The sequence below is a fragment of the Apium graveolens genome, chromosome 2 (assembly GCF_009905375.1).
Source record: "Apium graveolens cultivar Ventura chromosome 2, ASM990537v1, whole genome shotgun sequence".
Classification (NCBI taxonomy): Eukaryota; Viridiplantae; Streptophyta; class Magnoliopsida; order Apiales; family Apiaceae; genus Apium; species Apium graveolens.
Genome location: NC_133648.1, coordinates 12,666,830 through 12,682,212, shown reverse-complemented (window position 1 = coordinate 12,682,212; position 15,383 = coordinate 12,666,830).

The following is a 15,383-nucleotide window of genomic DNA, read 5'->3' as shown; positions in this document are numbered from 1 at the left end:
GAGAAAGCTGGCCCCCTGGTTACCTTTGGAGATAACAGCAAAGGTTTATCTGAGGGATATGGCTGTTTGCAAGCTGGGAATGTTATCATTGAAAATTTTGTATAGTGTGCTAGGTTATTATCAGGAAGCATCATCTAACATATAGCACCAATGACGAGACTTGAGAATATTACGACATATCAGGCACCTGCTGCACATTACACTTGGAATTGGACTCTAGTAAGATGTGTACAAGTGTACTCCTGGTTGGTGAGTCAAAAGAGGAAGTCAATGCACCACAGTTCATGGATTTTGCAGCTGCAGATCTATTGGACTATGCAATCTCTTCTTCACAATCTCACTTCAGGTTGGTATGAACTAGTGTACTACTCAAGCAATCGTCAAGAACATGGTATGGCACTCTAACTGAAGTTATTGTTTAATATGAACTAGTAGAATCGTCATATTTTTAACTCTCTTATCACTAGGCACAATCATATTGTTTTATATGTGCAGTGGTATATTGATAATGCAACATAACAATTAGTATCTAAAGTACTTGACAAGTATCGGTCAATGATATGTTGTTAACATTATGTTGCAGATATTTGTAAGCTTTTGACATGAATGAGAATTACTTAGACTTTACCCTAAGTGATCAATGTTTTATCCAAAAACTCATTCATATTGAAAAACAAAATTAAACTTCTTTCTACATTAGTGATTTCTTATTTCATGTAAAATCTTTTGAAATCACTATTGTAAATCATTTTCTCTCTATTACCATATATTCTGTGTTACAGGTTCAGTCTCCAATGACTTTCTTTCATTAACAGTCATGAGGTTGAAAACCCACAACGTCTATCCCAGACTGTAAAGACAAACACAAAAACATAACCAACCAACACTCTCTTACCACTAAATGTAATATGAATGAGCGTGAGGGAGATAGTGCCTAGTGCACCACATAAGGAAGGTTCTCTAGTCAACCCAGTAGCTCTGTCTCCTACATAGATGAGTAGTATTTAAACCGGGACAACTGCTAGCCCCCATATATCTTCTCAAAAAGATGTAATGGCTGAAAAGGCACAAAAACAGTTACTAGATTCATTCTCTCAACAAGGTACGTCTATTGAATTTTGCCTGTCGGCCAAGGTATCCGATGTAGTGTCATCACTTCAAACATAATCAATTCTTGATGCACAAGGAGAGGTTACACACACAAAGGATGAGTTGACGGAAAAAGAGTTTCAACCATTTTAAGGTCAGATTCGATTGTTCAAGGTTCGTTAGTGGACCAATTGCCTTTACAGGTGTTAGGAGAGGATACTGATCCAAAAGCCATATGTCAGTGGTCAGTGTCTACCTCCCCAGGCTTAAATCCCCTGGATGCATCCCCCAGGCGCAGATCGACAACTTGTTGACAATGATTCAGATATTACCTGATGACTGACAAGGAAATGTCTTCACAGGCATTAGAAGGGAACTTTGATCTTTATGCTAAATTCTTTGGATCATTGTTTACCTTCCCAGAATTCAAATCTGGAACCCTAAAAGGGAAACTAGCAACTTGTAAATTATGACTCAGATTCATCTGACGAGTTTAACAAGGATGGGGATTTGTGAACTCCCATTGCACCACCTGTGACCTCCTTAAGGATGGCTAAGGTGATTTTCCTTGCAGGTACAGCTGGATTATGGAGCTATGAGAGAAGAGTGATACACTTGTGAGAATGAGTGTAAACACGAGTGGAGAGAAGAGTGAAACACATGTGAGGTACACTAAAACAGGATCACACACTCACAATGAGGAAGAAAGAGAAACTACTTGTTATTTCTTTTCCAACCAAGTGAAATATGAGAACTCCTTCAGACGACGGCATACATTCCTTCTTTAAGGGGGAGATAAAAGCTTAAGAAATAGTTTGGAGGATTCCTCAACTAAGGGGGAGAAATAGCAGGGAGGAAGAAAAAGATCCTACATGCACACTACACCACACCATTGTTGTTTGTAACTACGGATCCTATTGTACGGGAGAGGTGGTAAACACAAGGTGATTTTCTAGTAAGGGAAGAAGCTATTTTCAAACGGGGAGTACCATTGGCTTTTATCTACGGATCCTATTGTACGGGAGAGGTGGTAAACGAAGGTAATCTTCTTTAATCAGTTGATTCTCATAGGGGGAGAAGCAAGAGAGATATGGGCTTCTCAACAGGAAATGTGGTTGTACAAATGAAGATGGAACTACTTGAAAATATGTTCAGTCTAGAGGAACATCTACTTGGAATCTGGAAAATGTTAAATCTAGTCCAGAACTTTTCTACTATTTACTTTGCATTCCTGTTTATATCTTTTTCTTATTTGTTAGTTGAGTTATCCTCTAGGTATTTGTGTGTTATTGTCTAACAAACAAATAGGGGGAGATTGTAAGTCATATGTCATAGGCCTATTTGTATATTCGAGGATTCAACTCAACTCAAATAAGAATGTAATTAGTAAATAGTGGATCGACCGTCAGAGAGATCTCGCAAAGTAATATCTGTCAAAGGATTCGGAAACAAGGTCCATCTACAGACTTGAGGACTTAATTCACTGGAAGAAGTTCAAGAAGTTGATCATGCCTCAGTGATATAAATCAAGATCGTGGATTTAATCAAGTGACAGAGATCTCGTCAGAGTATCATTAATTACAAGGATTTAATCTGAAGAAAATCAAAGTGTCAAAGTCAAGACATGAAGAAACGTCACGGAAGTTAGTCACTCATGAACCAGACAGTACATCGAGTATCAACATTGAAGTGGTGGAATTGATTCATAATTTTCAGTGATTTTCAGAAGATTTGCAGAAGGATGGGTGCTGTTGAAGACTATAATTAATTCTCTATTAATTAATTAAGTCATCTAATTTAATTAAGAAAATAAATTATATCTGCGAAGAATAATTTATTTATTAATTGAATTAATTGATTAATTAATTCTGAATTAATTTTAGGAATTTTCAGAATTTAAATTGGATTAAAATTCATTTAAATTCAGCAAGTCAAACTGATTGTACTAGTATGACAATCGGTATGACAATCAATAGTCATACCGAAAGTCATGCTAGTACAAACAATAGTCTCACTGAAAGTTACACTGGGAGGAGGATTGTCTTGCTAGTTCATTCTGATTGTCTTGCTAGTTCATTCTGATAGTCTTGCTAGTTCATTTGATTGTCATACCGAAAGTCTTGCTGAGCTCAGGATTGTCATTCCAGTTCAATTCAATTTTGTTGAATGAATTAAAAAGAAACAGAAGCAGCAGAAAGCATTATCATCAAATATACAAGTCAAAAAACAAGAACAGAGCAGCCGCAACAAACATTTTATTCTTCTCTGTAAAACTTCAAGATCAATTTCTAGATTGTAAAGTTAAATCCAATCAACTAGAAATATTTATCTTGTTCTTGTGTAACAATCTAGCGGATCAAAATCCCTAGAACTTAATCTCAAATCGCGTTTAGCATTTGATTCTAATTATTGCAAAAATAGAAAAAGTTCATGTCGAATTTATTCTAGATTTGTGATAATTGATTTGAGATTAATACCTTGTAATCGATACAGTTGTTGTAACACCTTTCAAGTTTAATAATATTTTTATTTAAATTGAATTTTGTTTCACATTTTTTATTCCGCATTTATTCGATTATTTGGTACTGTTTGTATTCAACCCCCCTTCTACAAACACATTGGGACCTAACAGTAATTAATTGATACCCTGACGAGATCTCTGTCACTTGATTAAATCCACAATCTTGATTTATATCACTGAGGCTTGATCAATTTCTTGAGCTTCTTCCAGTGGATTAAGTCTTCAAGTCTGTAGATGAATAATGTTTCTTAACCCTTTAACAGATGTTACTCTGTGAGATCTCTCTGACGATAGATCCACTATTTACTTATTACATTCTTATTTGAGTTGAGTTAAATCCTCGAATAAACAAATAGGCTATGACATATGCCTTTGAATCTCCCCCTATTTGCTTGTTAGACAATAATAACAAATACCTAGAGGATAACTCAACTAACAAATAAGAAAAAGATATAAACAGTAATGCAAAGTAAATAGCAGAAAAGTTCTGGATTATATTTAACATTTTCCAGATTCCAAAAGAAATTTACAAGTGAATACAAGATAGATGTTCCTCTAGCCTGAACATATAACTACATTAGTCTATCTTGATTCATAAAGCTCTAATCATATTACATTGAGTTTTGAGCTAATTGACTTCAGTTGTCTTCTCTTCTGACTTCACCTTCTTCTAGATCTTGAAGCAACTCCTTGTCAAAGACACGATCCTTTTCTGAAGTGAAGCTTGCTGGTCTGACTGGTTGAACTCCAACTGACTTCAGCTTATTCTTGAACTGATTGTACCTTTTAATATTCTTTTCACAATAAGCTTAAATCAAATCAGCAGCTTGAGTCTTCAACATGGATGAGTATCCAGCAGTTCTTGAATGATGTTCCATCCAGACCAGATGCCTAGCTGAGTAGTCTTTAAGAGATTGTGCATCTAGCTGACAGATTTAAAGACAATCAGACTTAAAGAATCTCACCTAATGAGGATTGTTGACCACTTGAGGACTAGCCCTGCTGGCAAACTCTTTAAGCCTTTCTCGAAGAACTTCATTCAATTCTGAGCTTCTTTTTACTTTGTTGAGAAGAACCCAAATCTCTGACAAAGAATGATTCTCAAACAGATGAAGTGACACCTTGAAAGATCCTTCACTCTGACAATATACAAAAATACTCATCTCATTTAGGGATCTGTCAAAAGCAGCTGTGATCCTTGAGACTTCAGTCTTGATAGCATTCATGTACATGTCATTGTTAGGATTTGAGATTTCCAGCTTGTCAAGAAGATGTAGGAACTGCCTATCATTGTTAGTGCTCAGCTGAGGCATATCAAGTACTCTCCTAGCTTCATCCCATTTTTCACCAATCTTCAGTCTGACATCTCTTCTCCTTTCTTGAGCCTTAATGTCATGAAGATGTTGCTTTTGAAGAGTTTCTGTTCTTTGTATGTCTTTCCTCATGTCAATAATCTGGGAGACCTTTTTGAGTTCAGCTTCTTTTCTTTTCATCTCTGACTGCTGCTGCTGAAACTCTTTCTCAAAGATAGGATCCACTGTAGCTTCCTCTTCCCATTCTCCAAAATCACTTTCCTCTTCAGCTTCAAATAAACCATCTTTATCTTCCAAGACTGGTTCAGTGGGAATGTCAAAAATATCAAAGTCATCCTGTTCTCCACTGTAGTAGACATCATCAGCCTTTCCTTTGTCTCCAGCAGAGGTATCTTTTTCTTTTCCCTTTCCACTAGTCCCTTTCTTCTCCCCCTTAGTTGAGGGATCCTCTACTGACTTTCCTTTAGACCCTCCATGGCCTCCATCACCTCCAGAGCCTGAGCCTCCACCAGACGGCCCTTCAAAGTAAGTTCTTTGTTCTTCATTAGGGCAGTGAGAATTCTTGATCATGAAATACAAGTGTTTCATCCCTTCATTGAGATGTTCCATGCCCGTTTCTATCTTTAGAAATCTGGAGGAGTCCAGTGAATGATTCATTTCAACCAGGTCTTCAAGAGATGTCATTCTTGTATGTAGAGAGCAGAAGTTGGAAATGTCATCAGCTGATAAAGTTGGAGTTTCCTGAATGGAATTGAGCTTTGGTATGACAGTGGTCTTGAGATCTGAGATATCATTCCTGATGAGTGCCAGCTGATTGTTGACAGAGGTGGAAGAAGAAGACCGTTCAACCACTTGTGCTTTGAATGATTTAGCTTCAGTTTGGCTTTTAGCAAGTTCTTCTTTTAAAGCAACAATTTGAGCTAACAGGTTTTCAGTGCCTGTGTCTGTGTGTGCTCTCACTTGAATTTCACTCGTGTTTGGTTCACTCACCTCATGTGCTTGTGTTTCTCTCAATATAATTGCTCGTGAGGAGTCTTCCTGTTGCTGTTCTTCTGTACCTGCAGTTAAAATCACCCTAGCCTCTTCAAGAGAGGTCAGTGGTGGTGCAATGGGAATTCGCGAGTCCCGATCCTCAGTCAATACTATCAGTTCATTTGAAATAGATGTCTGAATTGCTTCAGGGATAGATTGACCGAGTTGCCCTCCACTTTCTCCAGATAAATCTGCGAGTGGAGAATCCCGTGAGGGAGCCAGAGGTGTTGGATCCGGGAGGGGAGAAAATGACTCTATTAAAGGTGGCTGAGAGTCAGATTTTCCCTCAAAAGCATGTGACTGCTCTTCAGCCGTAACTATGGCAGGCATTGTAACAGACCCTATGTGCACTCCTCACTCCATGTCCTGAGTATCATCTACGGGTATGTATGGTTCCATTGTGATTAATGGAATTGTGCTTGACTCAGTACAGGATGCCATGGCCCTATGGCGAATTTTAATAGATTCATTCTGTTGAGAGAATGTCTCTAGTAACTGTTCATTGGCCATTTCAAAGTCCATGTCCTGTTGGGAGGACAAGGATGGGCTTTCAGATGCCTCTGTATATGTTCTTCTTTTCTTGGGAGGAGGCAGAGCTGAGGATTCACTCATATTTAACAATACACTACTTCCTATTAATCTTCTGGGTAACATTTTAGACAGTGGGGGAGAGGTTGAGATAGGTTGTGACTCTGTGTTTGGCTCTATGACCTGGGATTGAAGCTGTGGTTCTACAACTTCATGGTCAGTCCTATCGACCACTGGGGGTCTTTCAACAGAAGTAGGAATGGAGTGAGAGTGAGGAATTACTACCTGTAATGGAAGAGCATCTGATGTTGGAGGAGCCTGGGTGGCTTGAACCACTGGAGGTTGAGGTTGCTGTTCATGACCGGGAAGATTGAAAATAGGTAAGGGAATATAAGTGGCCATGAAAGCAGATACAAGTACTGGAACTTGCATGAATTTGAAGGTTGTGTCTTGGCAGGTGTAAATCTTTTTGCTTACAGGAGGGGGTTCGGTTACTGCAGAGTTAGCAAAAAGGGCTTTGTGCTCAGGTGTGAGAAGATGATCTGCTATAAGCATGAGAAAACGAGCATAGTAACATGAGACCCTACGATTTGTAGAATGATCACGTAAAGCAGTAGTGAGACGTCTCAAGAGAATGGGAAAAAGTAGTTTGCCAAAATTGATCCTTTGATTGAAAACAACCGAAAGACCAATATACTGCAGAGTGGAAGTGATGTTGTGAAAGTTGGATTTAGTGCAGTTGGCAAACACTTTAGAAAGTGTATCGAAGAAAATGTCCCATTCAGACACCAAATTGGATTTTGAAAGTTTGGTTAAATTGATCACCCCCTGATAGTGAATAGCATGGAAAAAGTTTGTGATATCATTTTCAGAGGGTAAATTACAGAAATTGTCCAATGGAAAATTTAAAGCTCGATTGATGACTGTTTTATCAACTACATATTGTGTGTTTGCCACGGTGAATGAAAAAGATTTTGAATCATCGGCCACAGTAGAGGTTGTGCAAATCAGTCTAAGCAGATCGACATTTAAAATCACATTTGATTTAATAGCAGAGCTAACAATCGAATGGTCATTTAAAAATCTAATCCATGGCTTAAATTTTTCCACATCACATTTTTCTGGATTAAAATAACCAACAAGATTATGCGAAATAATTTGGAAATTGAGAGCCATTTAAAAATAATAATAAGACACACACTTTCAGAATTTTGAGAATAATATTAAGAAAATTCGAATTAATTAAATTAATTTAATAATTCGAATTAAATTAATTATAATCAAAAAATTTAGACAGAAATGTATCTCGTTAAAATTCTTAACTCACACACACAGATTTGAAAAGCCAAAAGACACAAAACAGAAATTAAAATTAAAATTAAAAATACAATAAAAAACTGATTTTGGGGAAAAATCGAATTGAAGTAAAAGAAAAGAAAGAAAACAAAAATGGGCAGCACTTCTGTAAGTATATACATGTATGTATATATAACAGGAGTGAAGTTTTAGTATGCTGAGTAAAAAACTCGAGCAATGAAGACAGTGGAGGTTTAGATCTGTTCGAATAGAGAGAGAGAGAGAGAGAGAGAGAGAGAGAGAGAGAGAGAGAGAGAGAGAGAGAGAGAGAGAGAGAGAGAGAGAGAGAGAGAGAGAGAGAGAGAGAGAGAAAGACTGTTGGATTTTTTTGAAAAACTGAAGTGAATGATTTTAACAAGACAAAGAAACACTAAATAGACAACTGGTATGACAATTCGGGATAGTCTTACCGATTGTCATACCGATAGTCATACAAGGCAATTTTGAAGAAAAAACAAAAAACAAAACAAATAACAATATATAACTGGTATGACAATCTGATAGTCATACCGATTGTCATACCAGTACAAAATAAAACATAATATATCTGATATTAATTTTATTACTGGCATGACAATCAATAGTCATACCGATTGTCTTGCCAGTTATAAAATTAATCTGATTTAAAAATAAACAAGTATTAGTACTGGAATGACTTTCAGCAAGATAATTTCAATTGTCTTGCCGATTGTCATTCTAGTATAACATAAATTAAGTATTTAAATATACTGAATAATTAACATAAAAACTGTTAAAAACACATAATAAAAAAACAGAATATATAAAATATTTCAATTTCAGAAAACTGAAATGAATATTGCAGAAAATATTTACATAACTAAAATAATTAAAATATTTCAGAGATAATAATATTTTCAGTCCAAAAATAGATTTCTTTTGAATTTTAACAAATTAAATTCATAGAAAAATATTTTTAGAGAAAATAAAATATTCTGAGACATTAAAATTAACAAGTTGAGTAAATAAATAAGATAAGATAATAGAAATTACAATAAGCAAGAAATATGATAAAATGATAAAATAAATTTGCAAATGAATTTTTCATTTATGAAAAATTCATTTGTAAATTCATTCAAGAACAGATCTCAAATATTAACTAGATTAATCACTAAAACTATTCAACATACCCAATTTACCAACTAATCTGGTAAATGTGGATTCATCAAGTGGTTTAGTGAAAATATCTGCTATTTGTTCCTCTGTTGGAACAAAAAATAGTTCAACAGTACCATTCATGACGTGCTCTCTAATAAAATGATACCTGATGTCAATGTGCTTTGTCCTCGAGTGCTGCACAGGGTTGTTGGTGATGGCTATTGCACTTGTATTGCCACATAAAATAGGAATTTTGTTCAATACAGAGCCATAGTCTCGTAGCTGGTTCCTAATCCACAAGATCTGAGCACAGCAGCTTCCAGCAGCAATATATTCAGCCTCGGCCGTTGAGTTGGAAACTGTTTGCTGTTTCTTGCTGTACCATGAGACTAGTCTGCTACCTAGGAATTGACAACTCCCTGAGGTGCTTTTCCTATCAACAACACTTCCTACATAATCTGAATCTGTATATCCAACAAGGTTAAAACCAGATTCTGGGTACCAAATACCTAGATTTGGTGTTCCCTTAAGATATCTTAAGATTCGTTTAACAGCAACGAGATGAATATCTCTAGGATCCACTTGGAACCTTGCACATAAGCATGTAGCATACATAATATCTGGTCTACTTGCAGTAAGATAGAGTAACGAGCCAATCATACCTCTGTAGCTTGTGACATCTACCTTAATGGAGTTTTCACATGGTCCAAGCTTGACAGCTGTAGTTGATGGAGTCTTTGCTGATGCAGAATCCTCTAGATTGTACTTTTTGAGGAGTTCCTTGAGATACTTGGATTGACAAATAAATGTTCCATCTAACCTTTGATTTACTTGTAATCCAAGAAAGAACTTCAGCTCTCCCATCATGCTCATTTCAAACTTGCATTTTCTCGAAGACTGTTTGAGCCCATAGATAGCCTTGAAAAGAAAGAAGACAAAATCCAAATGATCTGGCTTTTCAAAACCAGGAGGTTGCTCTACATATACCTCTTCATCAAGCTTTCCATTCAGAAAGGCGCTCTTGACATCCATTTGATAAACTTTAAAGTTTGAGAATGCTGCGAATGCCAGAAATATCCTGATGGCCTCAAGTCTAGCCACTGGAGCATAGGTTTCATCATAATCAATGCCTTCAACTTGAGAATACCCTTTTGCTACCAGTCTTGCCTTGTTTCTTGTAACCACACCATCTTCATCTAGTTTATTCCTGAATACCCACCTAGTACCAACAGTTTTCTTGTGTGTAGGTCTAGGTACCAGTTTACAGACTTGTTGACTTTCAAACTGATTGAGCTCATCTTGCATAGCAATCACCCAATCTGGATCAGTCAGTGCTTCCTCAATCTTCTTAGGTTCCATCTCAGAAAGAAATCCTTAGAACAGACACTCATTTTGAGTAGCACGTCTAGTTCTGACTCCAACATCTGGATCACCAATAATCAACTCAAAAGGATGAGCTTTATTCCAGACAGTCTGTCTTGGAAGATTTGATCTTGATGATTCGCCTTGAAATTCATTGGGATGTTGTGTCCTACTAGATGATCCTTCAGCATCTCCCCCTGAGTTGTTGCCATGTTGACTTGAAGATTCTCCGTCAGTAGCAGTGGTATCTCCATTGTTGCCAAAGTTTCCATCACTATTACCTTCAGTATCATCATGATTAACAGGTTTTTCACCAGCAACAACCTCAGGTTCTTGACCATGTTCTGATTCTGAATCTGACATATCATCAAACTTCAGTTTCTCAGAAGGATCTTCAGTTTGGATACTAGGGAGTTTAGTGTCATCAAATGTAACATTGACACTTTCAGTTACTTTATGTTGATCAATGATATACACTCTGTATGATCTTCTTCCATATCCAACAAAAATACCCTCATATGCCTTTGCCTCGAATTTACCACGACGATCATCTCCATCCTTGAGCACGAAGCATCTGGCACCAAATACATGAAAGTATTTGATAGAAGGTTTCTATTCATTCAAAATCTCATAAGGAGTTTTCATAAAGTCTTTGTTGATTAGAGTTCGATTCTGAGTATAACATGCAGTATTGATAGCTTCAGCCCAAAAGTACATTGGAAGACCTGATTCACTTAACATCGTTCTTGCAGCTTCAATCAATGTACGATTCTTCCTTTCTACCACTCTATTTTGCTGAGGGGTTCTAGGAGCTGAAAATTGTCTAGTAATCCCTTTGTCTGTACAGAATCCATTGAGAAGTGAATTCTTGAATTCTGTTCCATTATCTGACCTTATTGCTCTAACAGGGACATTAGAATCTAACTCAATCATCTTGATATGATCAATCACAACTTGTGGTGTTTCATCCTTAGAGTGAATAAATAAAACCCACGTATACTTGGAATAGTCATCAACTATCACAAGACAGTAACACTTCTTTGACATCGAAAGGACATTAACTGGTCCAAATAAATCCATGTGCAATAATTGCAGAACACCAGTTATGGAAGATGTGTCAGTGCCTCTGTGACTTGCTTTCTTTGACTTTCCTTTCTGGAAAGCCTCACATAGTCCTTCTGGGGAGAATTTCAGCTGAGGCAGACCTCTGACCAATTCTCTTTTTACAAGAGAATTCATTGTTTTGAAATTGAGATGAGAAAGTCTCTTGTGCCATAGCCAACTCTCATCTGACGATGCCTTTGCATAGAAACAATTGACTTCAGGATTGCTTCCAGAGTTCATGTCAGCTACGAACAGATTTCCTTTCCGGATTCCCATCAAGGAGGGTTTTTCACTTTTCTTGTGCAGAATCTGACACTTCAGTTTGTCAAATAAAACATTGTAGCCGTTGTCACAGAACTGACTAATGCTAAGCAGATTGTGTTCAAGTCCTTGCACAACATACACATTTTCAATGATAACATTTCCAGCTAGCAAACAGCCATATCCCTCCGTTAAACCTTTGCTGTTATCTCCAAAGGTAACCACTGGGCCAGCTTTCTCAACCACATTTGATAGCAGGGCTCTATCTCCGGTCATATGTCTTGACGATCCGCTGTCAAGAATCCACACTACCGGTTGTACCTGTTTAATGCCCTCTTTTCTTGACGATGAGGTGTTTGCATCACTAGCCATGAGAGCAAGATTCCCAACTTCTTCATCTTCACTGTCAGTATCATCCCAGCTTCTTCCCTTTGCCAGGTAAGCCCTTTCAGATTTACTCTTCTGATTAGAATCGTAAGAGTTCTTCCTAACTTGTTTTGGCTTCCTGCATTCTGTGGCAAAGTGTCCCAACTCATTGCAGTTGAAGCATCGAATGGTGCTTCGATCAACCATCCCTGTTTTATACCCACCACTGCTGGTGTTAGAGGATGAAGATCCACCTTTCTGGAATCTGTTGTAGTTGGACTTGTACTTGAACTTGGGATTCCTTTTGAATCTGACATTTGAGAATCTCTTGACAATCAGGGCCATTGACTCATCTTCCAATTGCTCTAGTTCTTCCAAGGAATAAAAATCATCTCCTGATTGATTTGTAGTAGGAGGATCAAATTCTGTTACTATCACATTTTCTTCAACCTTGGAAGACTGTACCATTCTTTCTGACTGTTGAGATTGTTGTTGATATTGTGGTTGTTGTTGTTGTTCATCAGCTACTAGAGCAGTAGATGTGCTGACCACTCTTCCTTTCCCGTAAACTTCCTTCTGCTGAATCTGCTCCAACTCATAAGTCTTTAACACACCATAGAGCCTATCCAAAGAAATCTCACTCAGATCTCTTGCTTCTCTTATGGCAGTGATTCTATGTTCGAGATGAGTTGGCAGTGTTAAAAGGAACTTTTTGTTGACCTCCCTGATGGAATAGTATTTACCATTAATGTTCAGGTTGTTGATCAATGCATTGTACCTCTCAAACACTTCAGTGATTCCTTCTCCTGGATTGGATTTAAAGTATTCATACTCAGAGGTTAGGATTTCTAACTTGTTCTCCTTAACTTCCTCTGTGCCTTCATTAATAACCTCAATAGTTTCCCAGATATGTTTGGAATCTTTACAATTCATCACATGTCTATTCATCAAGGGATCAAGGGAATCTACTAAAATTAATTGAAGGCTAGCATCCAGGGAGGCTTCTTCTATTTCAGCAGGAGAGAAATCCTCAGGATCTTTCACATAAGTTCTAGCTTTGGTGATCACCACATCATTTTCTATTACCTCTGGTTCAATAACCATTGGAATTTTTGGACCCTTCTTTAACACTTGCAGATATTTGGGATTAGCAACTTGTAAAAACAATAGCATCTTCTTCTTCCACATAACATAATTTTCTTTATCGAATAGTGAAATTTTAACGGTTCCAACTTTTTGTGTAGTCATTATGAATTTTTTGAGTGAATAAAAAATTCAAGGAGTGAAAGAAACACAAAAGTCTAGGATCTTGATTTGTACGTTAATCAGAAGGCTCTGATACCAATTGTTAGGTCCCAATTTATTTGTAGAAGGGGGGTTGAATGCAAACAATACCGTTTAATCGAATAAAATGCGGAATAAAAAGGTGAAACATAATTCAAGTTAAATAAAACTTTTATTAAACTTGAAAGGTGTTACAACAACGGTATCTGTTACAAGGGATTAATCTCAAATCAATTATTACAAATCTAGAATAAATTCGACATGAACTTTTTCTATTTTTGCAATGAAAAGATCAAATGCTAAATGCGATTTGAGATTAAGTTCTAGGGATTTTAATCCGCTAGATTGTTACACAAGAACAAGATAAATAATTCTAGTGGTTTGGATTTAACGTTACAATCTAGAATTTTGATCTTGAATAGAGCAGATGAAAAATGAAATGATTTGCTTTTGTTTCTGCTGTGTTCTTGACTTGTGTATTCTGTTTGAATGATTGCATGAATGTCTTCTGCTTTTTGTTGTTTAAGTAAACAAAACAATCCAGTTGAATCAGCAAGACTTTCGGCAAGACAATCAAATGAACTGGCATGACAATCCATTTGAACTGCTAGGACTTTCGGTGAGACTATCCTTTTGAACTAGCAAGACAATCCCAATAGCTAGCAAGACAATCAGAATGAACTAGCAAGACTTTCGGTATGACTATCAATTGTCATACCGATTATCATAGTAGTTCAAATCATATTGTCTTACTGAATTATTAATAGATTTTAATCTAATAACAATTCTGAAAATCCTTAATATTAATTCTGAATTTATTAATCAATTAATTCAATTAATCAATAAATTAATCTTTGCAGATATAATTTATTTTCTTAATTAAATTATTTGACTTAATTAATTAATAGAGAATTAATACTAATCTTGAGCAGCAACCATTCTTCTGAAAATCTTCTGAAAATTACTGTCAATTATGAATCAATTCCACCACTTCAACGTTGACACTCGATGTACTGTCTGGTTCATGAGTGACTAACTTCCGTGACGTTTCTTCAAGCCTTGACCTTGATACTCTTGATTTTCTTCAGACTAAATCCTTGTAATTAATTGATACCCTGACGAGATCTCTGTCACTTGATTAAATCCACAATCTTGATTTATATCACCGAGGCTTGATCAATTTCTTGAGCTTCTTCCAGTGAATTAAGTCTTCAAGTCTGTAGATGAATAATGTTTCTTAACCCTTTGACAGATGTTACTCTGTGAGATCTCTCTGACGATAGATCCACTATTTACTTATTACATTCTTATTTGAGTTGAGTTAAATCCTCGAATAAATAAATAGGCTATGACATATGCCTTTCAAATACACAGAAAATCAGTAGCATCAAAATTCCTACCTTTGACAAAGCTAACTATACTCTTTGGAAAAAGAAAATGTTGTTGTTTATCAGAATGGCCAATCCACTCTATATTCAGATTCTCAAAAATGGGCCCTTCACTCCTATGGTTAGAGTTCAAGAAACAACATATGGTGATATGGTCATTCCAGCTCATATGCTCCAAAAGATCCTTCTGAGTATTCTGAGCCTGAAAAGGAGAAAGTTTCCCTGGATAGTGGCTTGCAATTGATATTGATTGAGTCACTTGACAATATGATGTACAACAACATTATCAACTGTGACACTGCCAAGCAAATATGGGAAAAAATTGAAATACTCTATGAGGGAACTGAGGAAGTTAGATCAAATCAAAGAAGGATACTGATTTCACAGTATGAGGGTTTTATGGCCAAGCCAAAGGAAAGTATAACAGATGTGTTTGAAAGGTTCAACAAGCTGATAAATGACTTGCAGCTCCATGACAAATACTATGAAGCTGAAGAGGTGAACTTGAAGTTCTTGCTTACTCTCCCTGATCATTTGGAACAGAAAATCTCAGCAATCAGGGAAGGGAGAGACATAAGCAGAATAACACTGGAAGTTCTATATGGAATTCTCAAAACATATGCCTTAGAAATGATTCAAAGGAAATCATTGAGATCTGGTCAA